The 16,635-nt window shown below is 41.7% G+C and overlaps 1 protein-coding gene across 2 annotated transcripts in view; it reads right to left on the reverse strand.

Moving 5' to 3' along the window:
* BIN3 (bridging integrator 3) overlaps positions 1–16,635 on the reverse strand; it is a 40,660-nt gene that overhangs the window by 23,373 nt on the left and 652 nt on the right. The gene's annotated exons all lie outside the window — the stretch shown is intronic.

The raw sequence follows: 16,635 nt of genomic DNA on the forward strand, positions 1-16,635 counted from the left end.
CCTTCCCTGACCAACAGGTATTGTTTTGAGACACTAAGTTGTGGGGCAATTTGTTACACAGTAATATATAACTAGTAGCACTGCATAATTTTTTGCTTTCATTACAATGAGTAATTGTCACTTTTCTTTCACATGCTTAATTTTCTATGTATTTACTCCTAATTCTATCTCAGTTGTCTAAATCTATTCCCAATACATTCATTTCTATCAGGTATTCTATTGTTTCTACTTTAGCCAGCTCCAGCCTGAATGGGTCATCTCCACCTGGTGTACAGCAAGCATCCTGGGCTCCTCCCTTCACCTTCCTCAGAGGTTCCTTTTACCTCTTTCCCAGGAATTTTGACGCCTGGATTCCATGTCTTCCTCTTTCTTGGTTTAATCCTCATTTGGATGGAGAAAAAGTGTGTGGGTGATAATTTTTGAAATTTTGCATACCAAAATGCTTTTACTCTACTGTCACACTAGTTTGACTGGGTATAGAATTACAGGTTGGACATAATTTCTTTCAGAATCTCAAAGGCATTGCTTCACTGGCTTCTCATTTCCCAATACGCTGTGATTTTCATCCTCTGTATGTGGCCTGCTTTTATTTTCTTTATGCACGCTTGTTGGTTCATGCACCTTGTGGGTCTAATTTCATCCATTGTGCTGGGGTATTCAACAGGACTCTTTCAATTTGGCACTTTACAATCTTTAGTTTTGGGATTAAAAAACCAACACCTTTGTTGTTACTGACCCCCCCACACCCATTTTCTGTTTCTTATTTTTGAAATTCTTATAATTTTGATGCTGACACTCCTTGGTTTGTCCTATAGTTTCTCTATTTTTCAATGTTTCCTTATTTTCTAACACTTCTAGAGTTTTTCATTTCCATCACATTTTTAATTTCTGAGAGCCCTTTCACATTTCAAGATGTCCTTTTTTTAAATTTTATGGTATTGTTTTTATTTCATGGATGCCTTATCTGAGGATCTTAATAATAGCTTTACAAAAGTTTCCTCTTCCTCTGTAGTCTGTTTTCCTTCAAGTTGCTTTTTTTTCCTTTTCTGTTTTAGTCTCCATTTTTCATACTGGACACTTCCCTTGGATGTGTGGTAATTCTTGGTTATCTGCCCACATATGACTGGAAGCTGTGAGCATGTGAATAATGTCTATTGTGTAGGGTGATCTGGCTGAGTAGTTTTGTGGTGAACCCCTGATGTCAGTATCTAGTCTTTTCTCCTGGGCAGGTAAAATTCCCTAGAGAAGATTCTTCTACTCTCTTCACTTGGGAATAAAGGCCCAGCTCAGCAATCTGGGAGCTCAGTGAGTAGAAGAGGTCCCGTGTATTCGTGTGTGCGCACACTGCATGCATTCATTTGCTTCACCCTCCTGCCTCAGTACAGGAGTCCTACCCTCAACTGTGCTTCACGTGGGTCTCAGTTTTGTGGGCCTGAAACTTATACAATGGCCTCTTAAAAAAAAAGGATACAAAATTACAAATATAAAAATAGGCATGAAAGTGAATATTTAGACAGAGAAAAGAGCATAATAAATTACAAGTTATAAAAGCTGACATGAACATCAGAAAATCAAGAATAACTTAATATTTTTATTAATCATCTGCCTGACACACCTCTATATTTATTTCCCTGAGTTTTTTGGCTGCAAAGCCTATGATTGCCTCTTCATGTGACATAGAGTTGGTAACATAATATTCTTAGAGAAAAAAGAACGATAATTCAGTCTTTCCTCAAGTATGGTTGACAAATTTTGTCTTCTACTACTGACAGTTTAGAAAAGCTTTTTTTTTCAGCTTACTGGTAATATGTAAACATAATATAAATTTTAGGATTGCTATAAAATTTAGGAAAATTTCATGTTTCTTTCATGAATTAAGATTTCAAGTTTTCTTGTACAGTGACTAATCTTAATGCTCTCTGAATTAATGAGTAACCAGTTTGTCATTGCTGCCCTTGTAGGAGAGTGTATCTTGAGTTCTAGGGTATCCATTATGCCTTTCATGTTAAAACCACCAGGAATTCACGTTTTATCAATGTGTTCTATGATTTGCTTCTCCTCTTCACTGGCTATCAAACAATCATAACTCCTATTTAAAATTGATCTCATTCTCTTAATTACTAGTTTTTGATATAATTAAAAAATGTTTTGTTACACTTTACTTGATTTTAGAATATCTATTAATTTAATGGCTCATCTCTACTATTTTGTGTCCCATTATTATTATTATTATTTAAAATACGTTTTTACTGATTTCAGAGAAAGGGAGAGAGATAGAAACATCAATGATGAGAATCATCGATCAGCTGCCTCCTGCTCGATCCTCCTACTGGGAATTGAGCCTGCAACCTGGGCATGTGACCTGACTGGGAACCGAACTGTGACCTCCAGGTTCATGGGTCGACGCTCAACCACTGAACACACTGGCTGGGCTGTGTCCCATTATTTTTGATCCAATTTTCCCCTTAGTTTTTAAATAAATTTAACGATGGTCCAAAAAGGTACCCTTTGTGTATTTCCAACTCAGGAATCTGTAATTTCTCACTTGTTTTATTAAAGTTTTCTAAAAATGTCTTTACAAATTACAGATAAAACAGCATACTGCCAATTCAACCCCCATCCCACCCAGTCCTATCCTCCAAAAGGCATAAGCTACCCCAAAGCTTCCTGACCTAAGGAGGAGGAGGGAGTGAAGACAGAGGTTTTAACTGAGTGCAGTATAAATACATTGTGAGGTTTACAAAAACACAAGATCATGTGAACACACAGCTAGGGTTTCCTGCAGGGCTTTGGACAAGGCCCATGCAAGCAAGGGACCCTGAAGGTAAAGCTTTATTAGTGTCACACCAGTATATCTACATTTGTGTGCCCTGGGATAGAAACTCTGTTTCACCCTCACCAGGGGAGTCCCTTCTTCATTATTCTGCTCCCATGAGGCAGGGACAGTCTCCCAGTGAAATGGGGTTGGGGAGGAGGTGACAGGGCTCTGAATTTGGTCATGAACAGCTTCTAACCAATCCCCCTGAACTGAGTGCTGAGCTCATCCCACTTCTAGAGGCACCTAGTGCCACCAATTCCTGAACCTTTGAGAATTCAGTGGTGAAAGGTGGATGGCTCCTGGTTTTCCTAAATGCCAGTTTAGGCTTTGGCCTTCTTGGAACTGCTGAGTCAGTTACCTCATGTAAGTGCAATCCAGTTCCCAAATGTTGATGTCACTTCTATTCTCCCCAATTTTGCAGATTTATGCCTTTATTTATCAATTTATTTTTAAATTTTTTTGTTGATTTTTAGAAAGTGACAAAGGGAAAGGGAGAAACACTGATGTGAGAGCACAACATTGATCGGCTGCCTCCTGTACACCCCCTACTGGGGGTCAAGCCTGAAACTGGGGCATGTGTCCTGATAGGGAGTCCAACCAGCAACCTTTTTGGTGCATGGGAGGATGCCCAACCAACTAAGCCACACCGGCCAGGGCTTTTTATGCCTTTAAGTAAGTTGATTTACTGTGCTTTTTGTGGGATTTGTGAGGGAGATAAATTAGATGTATGTATTCTGTTATTTTTACTCAGGATCTGGTTTATTAATTTTTAAATAACAGCTTTTAATTCACATACCATAACATTCATCCTTTTAAAGTGTACAATCTGGTTGTTTTTAGTATATTCAGAGAGTTGTGCAGCCATCACCACTATCTAATTTCAGAACACTTTCATCACCCTCAAAAGAATTCCATATCTATTTGCTCCCCATTCCCTCCCTCTGCCCCCAGACTCCTGGCAACCATTAATCTACTTGTCTCCATGGGTTTCCCCTTCTGGACATTTCATATAAGTGGAATTATATAATATGTGGCCTTTTGTGTTGGCTTCTTTCACTTAGCAAATGTTTTCAAGGATTATCCATGTTGTAGTATGTGCCAGTACTTCATTGTTTTTTTTTATCACCGAATAATATTTTTATCCATTCATCAGGTAACCGACAGTTGGATTGTCTCCACTTTTGGACTATTAGGGATACCGCTGCTATGAACACTCACGTACAGGGTTTTGTGTGTATATATGTCTTCATTTCCCTGGGGTACACCTTAGAGTGAAACTGCTGGGCCATATGCTAAGTCAATGTTTAACTTTTTGAGGAGCTGCCAGGCTGTCCTTCAAAGTGGCTGCACCGGCAGCATGTGAGGGTTCCAACTGTTCCACCTCCTCACCAACACTTTTCATTGTCTGTCTTTTTTCACTTTTGCCATTCTAGTGAGTATGAGGGCTATTTCACTGTGGCTTTGCTTGCATTTCTCTAACGACTAATGATGCTAAGCATCTTTTCATGTGCTTATTGGTCATTTGTATATCTTCTTTGGAGAAACATCTCTTCAAATCATTTGCCTATTTAAAAAATGGCCTTTTTTCTTCTTTTTATTGTTGAGTTAGTAAGAGTTCTTTATATTTTCTTGGTACAAGTCCCTAAAGATAGAGGATTTGCAAATAGTTTCTCTCTTTTGTGATGTTTTTCATTTTTTTAATGGTGTCCTTTGAAGCACAAAAGTTTTAGATTTTGAAGAAGTCAAATTTATTTTTTCTTTTGTTGCTTGTGCTTTTGGTATTATATCTATGCATTCTTTGCCAAATCCAAGGTCATAAAGACTCACCCCTATGTTTTCTTCTTAGAATTTTATCCCTTAAATTTAGGTCTTTGACCCATTTTGAGTTAATTTTTGTATATGGCGTTAGGTAAGGTCCAACTTATATTCTTTTGCACGTGGATATCCAGTTATCCCAGCACTGTCTGCTGAAAAGACTATTCCTTCCCAGTTGAACTGTCCTGGCATCCTTCTTAAAAATCAACTGACCATAAAAATACAAGTTTATTTCTGGACTCTTAATTCGATTCCACTGATCTATATGTCTATATTTATGCCAGTACCACACTGTTTTATTTATTGTAGATCTGTAGCAAGTTTCAAGATTGGGAAGTGTGAATCCTCCAACTTTGTTCTTCGTCATCAAGACTGTTCTGCTATTGTGTCCCTTGCAATTCCATATGAATTTTAGTGGTTTATTTTTTATATTTAAATATTTGCTCCCTTTAGAGCTTGAGTACATGGCAAGCCAACTGTACCAACATGATTTAAAAAATTGTCTTTGAAAAATCATTGTGCCAGTGTTAAATACTTCTATTCCACACTGTAGACCTGTCTACTCTTTTGCCAAATAGCAAAGATTTAATTATTTAGGTTAATTAATTAATTAGCTCTTAATACCCAATCAAACAAATCCCTTCTCATTACATTTCTTTTATTTCTTGGCTCTTTTAATTCATTTTAATATTTAAGGTGAACTTCAAAATCATCTGCTGTGTCCCCTCCCCCCTCCTCAATCAGGATATTTATTACTGAAAATGCATTATATTTACAGATTAACTTTTGAAGAACCTACATCTTTACAAATATTAGGTTTGCTCATTCAGGGGCATAATATTTTTTCCCATTTTCATTCAAGTCTTTTTCTCACACCCTTTAGTCTTGAGAGATTTTTTTATATAGGTTCTCCACATTTATTTTAAGTATTAAGACCCCAAAGTAACACATATGAAATTTTTAGCCTTACACATGTCTTAGGTTAGTTCCATGAAATTTTATATTTTTGGTTATATTGTACATGGAATTCACTTTTTCATTTATCTTCCTGGTACATAGGAAAGCTACTGGGTGTTAAATAAACCAGTCACCACACCTACATACTTAACCTATATAGCCCAAGAAATTCAGCTAGACAAAGACAAACAAACAAACAAGACCAACTGGGTTTTCCAAGTATTAGTCATTTCATTTGAAAATAATAAAATTCCTTTTTCTTTTCTAATATTTATTTCTTGTCTTGCATTATGGCATTGGCTAGAAATTATAGAAAAAATGTTTCTGACTAGTAAAAATACTTCATCTTTCACTATTAAATATGAAAGAGGGCGATGGTTTCAGCCAGAAAGCCTCCTGAGAATAAGGAAATATCTTTCTGTTCCTAGTTTACTAACAGATACAAAGATTGGATATTTGAATTCTATCAATGTGTTCTCAGCATACACTTAGATGACCAGTTTGTTCTCCTATGACCTAGTGTGGTGATGAACTATCAAATACATTTCCTAAGACTTAGCTATCCTTTTGTTACTGAAGTAAACTCTACTTGGGTGCAGGTTAACTAACTTTGATGTGTATATATCTGCTTTCTGATTATGACATATAAGCACCTCAAAGGCAGGGACCAACTGTTATGCTTCTTTGTAACTCCTGTAAGTCTACACTATGCACTGCGCTACTTTCAACTTTTCACTGAATAAGTATTCTGTAAATAAGGACCTCCTTTATGTCTAGCACTAGGCTAGGTCCTAGGGAATATCAGGATGAACAAGACAGACTCATTCTATGATCTCATGGAGCTTATAGCCTAGTTTTATGCACACAGTAAGCACCGAATGAGTAAAATAAGTACATTGCCCCAGGAGCCCTATATTAAGGTTCCTGAAAAAGGCTATTTTTGGATTGGGCTACATAAAGAACAAAGAAAGGTAATATCATTGTCTTTGGTTGCCGAACCCTTATCTTACTAAAACAAAACCTAAAAAGGGTATCACCAGCCATAAGTACCAGCTGGGGTCAAGGGAAAGTACATTTAGTGGAGACCAAGAAAACAGAGCTGGCCTTTGGCATTGGCAGGAAAGCCTGGTGAAGTTATCAGAGTACTGGTCAAGGGAAAACATTTTAAAGAGCCTAAGAGGAAAATACGAAGGGAGAAGAGTCTCAGGGTTTATTCTGAGGCTGCCAAATGGCAGATGTGTGCCACTCTGCCAGAGAAATAGCCAGAAAACTGGGGCAGTCATCCTGATGGATGGATCAGATTCTCTGTCACTGAAGTTGTGCATGGTGGTGAGGGGACAGTGAGAAGGAAGAGCAACAATGACACTTCAACTGGCTCTTCTGCCTCTTCTCCTTGATTTCCAGATTCCATGCCTGGGGTTCTAGTCGCCTGCTGGAATGCAGGGCCTTCCGCAGGGGAAACAGCTGCTTTGGAAAGCATTGGGCAAGAGTGACAACATCCCAGCATCTCCCAGAGCAGCGTGGCCCTGACACAGCTGGGGCTATGGGGCTGAGGCTGGCAGTCCTCCAGGCCATGGACAGGCTCACAGGGCTTCAGGACTTCTGTTTCCCCTCCTCCCAGCTTTCCTCAGGGTTCTCCCCTTGGAATCGGGTGGGTCAGCAGAGGTCCAGAGAGAAGACAGGGCTTGTTCCCCAGAGAATCTCTGTGTTCCGGAAGAAATCAAGAGGGCTCCGAGCTCCCAGCCTCTGGAGCAGGATTCCTTCCTTGGTTCTGCTTCCCATTCCATAAATATGAGCACCAGAGGGCAGGAGAAGGGATATTTTGGTCTCGGCAGCAAAATGAAGAAAACATTTCTCTCAACCCTACTCTTCTCCAACCCCCAACATGCCCCACCTCAGAAAAGAAAAAAGTTCTGTGTACAGAGGAAAAAGGGGGAAAAAGGTTCTATTTTCCTTCACAATAAAGAAAAGTCAACAGGATGTTCTCCAAAGCTACAAATAATCTTTTTCAAACAGTAAATATCTCTATTAGCAGCATGATGCCAGTTGGCTAATTCTGTCTGTCTCAGTAAAACCTTTCCAAAAAAACTCCTGCTCTTGTGTAATTTCTATTTACAAAAACAGCTCTTTCGCATTTTCAATTTGCTAGGTTTCTCAATCTTTTGTTTCCCCACCCCCTCGACTGCAGAGGCAGAAAGACAAGAGGCAGGCCCAGATGGCAGTTGGGTGGGGATCTCCTGGTCACCCCAGCAGATCCTTCAAGCCCTGCCTTCTTTGGAGAGTTCTCCACTTCCATTTCAAAGAGTGTAAAGAAGCTAAAACCCACGTATTCTTCCCTGGTCTTCACTTGGCTTCCAGAATTTGTTTCTACTGAACGTGAATGAGCCTAAGCTTGGCTTGGGGGTAGAAAGAGCCTTGAAATGATTCAGTCTACCCCCTATATCTTTCTGATATCTTTAGCTGGGCAAAGATCGAAGTAGTGGGGGGAGGGGGGAGGTGAGGGAGGTGACAATGAAGGGAGGGTTGTGCGAAGAGTAGGCGGCAGTTGATAGTGGCTGAAATCCTGGCTCCCGGGGGAGTGGTCTGGGCCTGAGTCACTGTCTCAGCAAGAGCAGGAAGGTGGGCGAAAGGCAGCAGATTCTGCAGGCTGGAAGGACAAGCCCTCCTCCCCCCATCCTTCTGTTACTCGATCCTTGGGTCACTGCCTTGTCTGGTCTGAGGCCTCACCAAGGCTACCACCACCTTGACAATCAGAGAGAAAACCAAGGGCCTGGGCCAGGGCAGGGCTTATGGAGAGTCAGCTGGCTCCGGCAGAGCAGCTGCTGTTGGCTGCCATCCTCTCTGAAGGGGCCAGCTGTCCACAATGCCAATGGGCCAAGGAAAGTTCAGCCCAAGCAAGGACGCGAGAGCCCCCAACAGAATGGGAAATGACTTGAACTATAAATGATCCATTTCCAGTGCCTATGTCCAAAGCCTGTCCAGCCCCACCTCAGCCCTTTCCCTAAATTAGCTGGTTCCAAAACCAGAGCACAGGGAACACTACCCTGACTTGCCACCAGGCTGAGGAAATATGTGTGTGCTTAAAAATAAAAAGCATGGCTCTGTGACTTGGAAAGAACAATCACCCAGCTCAGCTGTGATCCCTCCTTCACCACTGTTCCCCAGGCTAACCTCTGAAAGTAAAGACAGAATGAATCAGAATATTGAGTAAGATCATCTAATCACAGTAGCCATTTATTGAGTATCTGCTATCGAAGGTTTCTGTGCTTGGTGCTTCAGATCTGTCAGTTCATTTAAAGTGGTACACTACTGTATTTCACCCAAGAGAAGTGCACTGGATAAAGGTATGGACTCTGGAGCCAGACTGCTTGGGTTCAAGTCCTGGCTCTGAAAACTGCCAGCTGAGAGACCTTGAACAAGTCATCTCACCTTCCTGTGTCTCTATTTCCTTGTCTATAAAATCGGACAGTAAGCCTGGCCGGGTGTCAACCCAGGAAAGAGCGGTCATGGTTCGACTCCCAGTCAGGGCACATGCCCGGGTTGCAGGCTCGATCCCCAGTAGGGGTGTGCAGGATCGATGATGTTTCTCTCTCATCGGTGTTTCTATCTCTATCCCTCTCCCTTCCTCTCTCTCTAAAATTCAAGAAACATATTTTAAAAAAAGAAAAAGAACAATACACCTATTTTACAGGTCACTCACTGTAAGGCTAAATGAGTTTTTAATGCTTAAAACTGTTCCCGACATACAGTAAGCAGCCTGTAAGTGTTGCAAAGATGGTGGTGGTGGTATTTTCATGATGATCAAACTGAGGCCCAGAGGAGTGGCTTGCACAAAGTTATACAGTGATAGTACAGTTGGCGAACCAGAAATGATTTTTTTGTTTTCAGGGCAAGAAGCGGTCTCATACCAGATTGCACCACCACCAGGCCCAAGTTAATATACTTGCTCAAAATTGAGTGGTGACTTCCTCCTGAGTAGTAAAAGGGTTAGTGAAAGAAATCTAGAGGCCAATGGAGCACCTGAAGGTCAAGAAAAGAGAGGAAGGCAGGCAATTCAGTGAGTTAGTCTGAAGTTTTTGTTTTTTCTTTTTCTGAAAGCTCTTTAAGCAACTCCTAATATCTGACAGACAAGTTATTACCTCTTTTCATTCTAACCTGTTAGGACAGGAAGAGGTAGAAAGTGGGTTTCTACATTTTACAAAAGGAAAACATAAAGGTGAGAGATGAATCCTGCTTACTCGACAAGCCAGAGAGAAGACCCTGACGGTTGAATGCCACTCTGAGGGTTTACAGTGGCTTAGACACACACAGACTCTGAGAAGCACCAGCCCAGCTGTTTAGCTTCTGAGGCACTATCTCTAATCTCATTTTCACCTACCAGGAATCTTAAAAAGAGTTTTCACTCTTCCTTTTCTTCTCTGCTGAAGGTTTGGCCCCTAAAAAGCAGGAGGTCGAAGGAGGAGGGCTGAGATAGAAGCTCACTTCCATCCCCACCTCCCTAGAGGAGGCAATAACTCTCTTGCTATGAACAGTGAGGTGAGCCCTAGCCACAATGCTTGGCTAGGCCAGGCATGACAAAACTTATAAAGTATTGTAGATAATTAGAAAAACTGTAGAGTATATGTAATACTACTGATGTACCTACCACCTAGCGTTGTCAAGTTCTCACACAAAGCCATACTTGTTCTTTAAGTGGTACAGCAGCACAGATCCTGAGGAAGCTCCCTGAGGGCTACAGCCTGATTCCTTTCCCTTCTCTCCCTCCTTACCCTAAATGTAACCACTACCCTGAATTTAGTGTTTAGTATTCCCACACTTTTACTATATAAGTTTATGTCTATAAGCACAATGGAGTATTGTTTTAAAGGTCTGAGCTTTATACATGTAGTACAATACTGAATGTATCATTTTGAAACTAGTTCAGCATTAGGTCTCTGAGATCTGTCCATGCTGATACACACAGCTCTACTTCATTCCTTTTAACTACTACATATTTTATTATGTAAAGATATCACATTTTATTTACCCATTCTTTAGAGGCTGGGCATCTATAATGATGAAGCAACTAATATCCTGTGTCCTTGTGCATGTTTCCTGTTGCACAGGTGCAGGAGTTTCTCTGGGTGAGGGGTAGGTCCGTCTCCAGCTGTGGGAGGTAATGTATAAATCTCCAAAATGGTGGCATCATTTTATACCCCTCCCAGGCCCCAGAGGTGGATGCTGGTTCCCACCGCTTCTCATCCTCAGATGCTTGGAACTGCCAGTCCTTAAAATTCTTGCCAGTTTGATGGCTGTGAAATAGCATCTTATTGTTGGTTTAATCTGCTTTTCCCTGATTACTAACAAACCAAACATCTCAGCATAGACTTTCATCTACCTGGGTTTTCAAAGTGATTGACAGTTTGAAAATTTATGGAATAAGTTCTTATAAAGAACATGGCCAGTGTTTGCTACAGTTGGCCCTTTTGTGTTTCTTATTATAACCCATGGAAAACAAAGAAACACTATCTGTAACCTGGCTGAAGTCATAGGTGTTAGCTTATAGTCTGAATATTTGTAATGAACTCCTAGATAAGTGTTTTTCAAACTAAGGTCTATGTAGAGTATCTACCCCTCATTGACATGTAAAGTACTACCAATTAGTCCATTGTAAACATATATTAAAATTAGTCATGAAATCAATTGAAGTGGGTCATTCTATAGAAAATGAAATAGAACATAAAAAAAAATATCAGAGTGCATTGCACGTATATTATGTGGAACTTCAAGTATGTGTGTGTATGTGCTGTGATATCAAAGGTATTTCTGACTGCAAGTTGGAGTAAAAATATTTTGGAAGCCATTGCGCAAGTTAGCCTCTTTAGCGCCATTCTCTCTCTTCTCTGAGTTATCCGGAGGACCACTGCCAAATTAACTTGATTGAATCATTGCTTTTGCCATTCCACTTTCCTGCTTAAAAACCGTCCATTTTCAAAAGCCTGGAGTCAATTTCAATTCCTCAGCATGGCACTACAACGTGGCCCCAACCAGAGTGCCAAATCTCAACAAATCAATCCTCTTACTCAAGTCACTATTTACCCCAACTGGCCTCCTGACTAGACATCCATATGCCCCAAATACTCTTGATGCATTCTGTCTCCACACACCTTTCCCCCACCATTCTTCTTACTCCCCACTGAAACAGTACATACTAGGGAGAGGGGAAGGTTCAGTCACAATCCCATCCTTTACTTGAAGTCTTTCTTGACAATGCCCCACAGACATTTAGTGACCAACTGTCATTCCTGTGAGTCCCTGACATCTTCCATACTCTGGCAAAAGACAGGGATCAGTTTTTATAGCCTTTTGAATGTCCCCCAACATTTAGCATGGGCCCTTGTACATTAAAAATGTTCGATATTCATTAAACCAACAAATATTTATTGAGCATTATCTATGTGCAATACACTACACTGGGCCCCATTTAATGGATTAGCCACCAAAATAATGGGTTTGTGAAAACAATTCTAATAGCCTAATTTCCAACTCTAAAGCTACCGCAACAGATTTACTTAAAGAGTAAAATACATAAGAAAACCTTTGACTAAGAAGCTGTGGGACTCAAGATACTTGACTCTTTGTAACTACTTCAAAATCTGGAAAAAGTCCCTTCCCCTCTCATTACCAAGAGTGAAAATAAGAGTGAGATGTTTTATGTTTGTGCCCAAAGCAATGTCTCAAATACAGAATCTCAGAACCTCCTCACAGGGTCCCCACCTTTTGGACATTACCAGGCTCTTTAGAAGAGGAAAGGGCTTGGGAAAGCTTGTCATGTCCAAAGTCACAGAATGTGTGAGCGGTATGGCTGCCCCAGGTGGGGAGGACCAGAGTAGGAAGCAGCTGAGATGGTCCAGAATACCTGGAGGTCTGCCGTATTTCCTCTGTCACCTTATGTATGAAAACTGGTAACTTCCTGTAATTCATTCCCAACCTGGTAGTGTCAATACATGCTAGCAAAGCGAAATAAGTTCCTTTGGGATCCAATCAGTTTGAGAATGGTATTCCATTTTGCCAATGTTCCTGTTCAAGCAGAAAGAATACTCAGAAGATGCAGGTTATTATTCCAGTTCTGCCAGGTACTATCTAACTGAATTCCAGTAAGTTGTCAAAGGGAGATAATAAGACTTGAACCACATACTTCAAAGGGTAAATGTGAGGATGAAATCCAATAATGGGTGGGACAGCCATTTAAAAAGTCAAAAGCACTATACAAATGTAAGATAGCAATGGTAATGCTAGAGGGAAAGAGACTCCACTGAGAAAATGCTTGAAACTGAATGGATGGTTCTGTCGGATCCAGTAGTCTGCCATCCTTTCTTCATATTCCATTCATTTCATTTCACAATTACCTATTAGGTACCTACTATGTGCAAGACAGTATGTGAACACAAAGATGAAGTTGTAGATCTTGCTCTCATGAAGTTTATGGGGGAGAGAGGTGCACATCTGTGATATCTAGAAGAGAGGGGAAGTTGTACAGGAGAAAGCAGTTGGGGGGCAGGCAGACAGGAGGGGAGAGCACAATCAGAGGCAGCCTCACAGAGTCTTGGATGTCACCTCTTCCATCAGTTAATTTAACAATGACATTCTTTTATTTATTATTATTATTTTAAAAACATTTTTATTGATTTTGGAGAGAGGAAGGGAGAGAGAAACACTGACCAGCTGCTTCCTGCATGCACCCCAACTGGGGACCGAGCCCACAGCCTGGGCATGTGCCCTGACCAGGAATCAAACCAGTGACCTCTTGGTGCACAGGACAACACTCAACCAACTGAGCCACACTGGTCAGGGGCAAAGATGGCATTTTTTAAAAAAATGTATCTTTACTGATTTTACAGAGAGGAAGGGAGAGAGAGAGACAGAAACATCAATGATGAGAGAGTCATTGATTGGCTACCTCCTGCATGCCCCCGACTGGGGATTGAGCCCACAATCCGGGCATGTGCCCTGGCCGGGAATCGAACCTCGATCTCCTGGATCCTAGGTCGATGCTCAGCTGCTGAGCCCTGCCCGGCTGGGCAACAATGGCATTTTTATAGGCTTTTCATTTCAGGAAGTAGGTTTTCCACATTTTTATCTTACAATTTTTCCTGAGCTAAGGCAAATCAGTAAATGGGAAAAAAGCCCTCATTCATACATTCAATACACATTTACTAACTGTCAGGAATAGTGCTAGGGAGACAGTGGTAGACCAAGAGACAGTCCCTCTTTTCAACAGCTCATAGACTAGTGGGTTTCCTGACAAGTAAACCAATAATTCAGTACAGACGCTAATGAGGTTCAGAGGGCACACAACCCAGCTTGGCAGGGTATGGGGGGCCATTCAGGGAAGACCCTCAGCAGAGGAGGTGAAGCCTGCCCTGTCTTTTGAAGGATGAGTAGACATGGCCCGGTGGACAGTGGAGATGGGGAATAAAGGCATTCAGGCAGAGGAAATAGCACATATAGAAAAGAAGAAGCAAGAGAGACCAGGAAAAGTTTGGACACAGGACTAAAGAGACACAGCCACATTCAGAAGGGCCTTGTAAGCATGGGCCAAAGTTAGGCCTTTAACCTGAAGATGATGGGGAGAGTATAAGGGGTGAGAACAGGAAAAAAAAAAAAAGAGAGAGAATGGACCACAAGAAATTCTAATATTTGGCAGACAGAGGTAGAAGAGCCCAGAAGAGTTGGGAAGAAAACAGTATCTGCATAGTCTACATCATTTTCAAAACAGACCTGGGTGACAAAGTGTCAGCTGGGATTACCTATTCTATGCTATAGTTGGAGGAAACAAGACAGAGGAAGGTTAAATGCTTGACCAGGCCACACTGTGAATGAGGGAACCAGAACCTGAACTCAGCACTCGAACTCCTAGCCAAACTTGGCTGCACTGACTCTAATTTCCTTCATACTGAGTTAAATTCCTGGACCTCTAAGTATAGGAGTATTTCCTTCAATACTCCCTTTCTTTGTCACTTAAGGTGTGTGGTTTCAGGGAAGGCTACAATCCCTGGAAACAGCTAAACCAGATTAACGTCACCATTCTTAATTCTACTTATTTCTCCTTCCATGCCATAATCAAGACTCACACACACACACACACACACACACGAAGACAGAGGGGAGAGAGAGAAGCACTGGCTTGTATCGGTAATCTGAGATGTGAACATCTGTGCCTTCTTTCTAGCAAGGCACACCACTGGCCCACCTTGCAGAAAGGCGACGGGTGGATGAGGTGCAGGAAGGGGGCAGATACCCACTAAACAAACAGGGAGTGGGCGGGCTGCATGCACAGAGGAAGCAGAGAACAAAGACCTCTAGCTCTTCATGCAAAGTCCACAGTGTGCAAAGGGCATCAATATTGGACATTTCTCACTGTGACATTTTGAAAGCCCAGAACAATGGTTACCCTCTTGGGACTGTGGTCTGCGTGTCCCTAAGCCTTATTCAACGATAGCTGGCATATCCTATGTGCTTGGTGAACTTGACCTTGGGCATCAAACTCCCATGATGGCTCTACGTCACTTTGGTCGCTTCCCCCACTGAGAATTCCAGTCTCGGATGAATGGGTGGATTCATTCTGGGAGCAGAAAAATCACTCCAGGAGTGAATCAGAAGGATCTAGCCCCGGTTCCCTTGCCAGCCATTGAGCCAGGAACTGAGTGCAATTGTGTGCCCAGGCGCCGGTGCTGTTCCCCTCTCAGGGAGAGGGGGTCAGGGTCCACGCAAGAGATGACGTAGAAGCCCTCTAAGGAGGAAGAGAAAGGAATCCCAGCTTTGAGGGACAAAGCTGCCCTTTTGGTTGTGACCCTCAGTCCAAGGAGGTGCCAAGATGTGCATGTACTGGTAAATTAATTCTACTGGATAAAAATTTCAGCTTTTGCTAGACAGCTAGTTGTCAATTTCAATTTTCTCCAACCTGACAGACTTTAGAAAATACGCTACTAGTTTTTCAGAAAAAAACTTCTGCAAGGCGGGTGGAAACAGCGTGCCTCGGATCACCCAGAGAATCCTTCCCCTTTAGCTGTCTCTGTTCTACTCTTCTCCTGATTTGTGAAGAAAAGATTGATTCACTTTTTTAAAATTGTAAACTCTGATCTAAACAATATGAAGCATCTGTACTTTCTGCTTTTTACCTTGAAAAATTAGGTGAGAAAACCAAAGTTTCAAGATGCAGATGGTAAGGGGACATCTATATCACAAGGTCAGGGGACCCACACTGACACTTTAAGAAGTAATTCCCCTAGGAAAGGGAATCGAAGGACTGCCACCTTTCCACCACTAACTAGGTAATAACAAGATGGGAAAGTTAGCTTTTTAAGGCTCCAGCCCCCTATTGGCCTCCTGGAGCAAAGGTGGTGGGAAAGGAGCAGCTCCTGCTGGGGCTTATTAGGGCATTGCTCGGGGCTTCCCTCCATTTGCTAGCCAGTATTGTCTGACATTTGTCCATCAATCTTCCCCTAAGAAGCAGGGGGAAGAGGGGACAGATGTTGCTTAAGTTTTACATTAGAGAGCTGTCCTTGACACTGACTGACATAAGCTGCTTGTGGTCAGAACTTTTAGTCTCCACTGATGGCCAAATGTGACCCTTTCTGAAGGGTCTTCTACCATCTTTGTTCACCTTAACTAGTTATTATGCACATACTTGGTGTAAAGAAATAGGCTACACTCTGAGGATAGGATGGCAAATGTTCCCTATGCTAATGAAACCTGGAGTCCAAAAGGGTTGATTCATCTTGTATACCCTCTGGGGTCCACGTACTCATACAAGCACACTTAGGATCCCCTGAGGCTTAGGTTTGTGGACATACAGGTCCTTGGCCTGCAGGTAAGGTCCTTTGGGCAAACTGAGTCTTACAAAATAAATCAACCATTAAACGTTATGAAGTGTTTACTGGAGCCAAGCACCATATAGTCCTGTAGCAACCTACTTTCCAGCTATGGAGTTGTGACTCTAGTACTCTGAGTCTTCCTGGCTTCTTCTCACAGCTCGATAGTTCCCATGATGTTTAAGCTTACCT

Source organism: Miniopterus natalensis, chromosome 4, assembly GCF_054644295.1.
Source record: "Miniopterus natalensis isolate mMinNat1 chromosome 4, mMinNat1.hap1, whole genome shotgun sequence".
NCBI classification, from domain to species: Eukaryota; Metazoa; Chordata; class Mammalia; order Chiroptera; family Miniopteridae; genus Miniopterus; species Miniopterus natalensis.